Raw genomic sequence first — 333 nt, forward strand, 5'->3', positions numbered from 1 at the left:
TCCCCGCAGGGCGGCCCCCGAGCCCCGCACCGCTGGAAGCCTCGCGGCGTCCGGACAGAACCCCAGAGGATGGGGGGCCGGAGGGGCGGGAAGAGTTTGGAAAAGTCACCCCATCTCCACATGTCCTGGGGGAGGGGTCCGCGCTCCAGCCTCGTTCCTTAGACTCCCCCCACCTGGGGAGTCCGCACACTCAACATCCAGTCTGCAAGGCTTGGAATTTGTCCAGAGGATGAAGGGGAAGGGGGGAAAGGAATGAAAAACAAGCTCTACGTGCTTGGACAGCACATGCCACTCTAATTTCCAATCAGGAAGAGGAATTTCCCAAAGGCTCAG

This window comes from Physeter macrocephalus, chromosome 14 (genome assembly GCF_002837175.3).
Source record: "Physeter macrocephalus isolate SW-GA chromosome 14, ASM283717v5, whole genome shotgun sequence".
Classification (NCBI taxonomy): Eukaryota; Metazoa; Chordata; class Mammalia; order Artiodactyla; family Physeteridae; genus Physeter; species Physeter macrocephalus.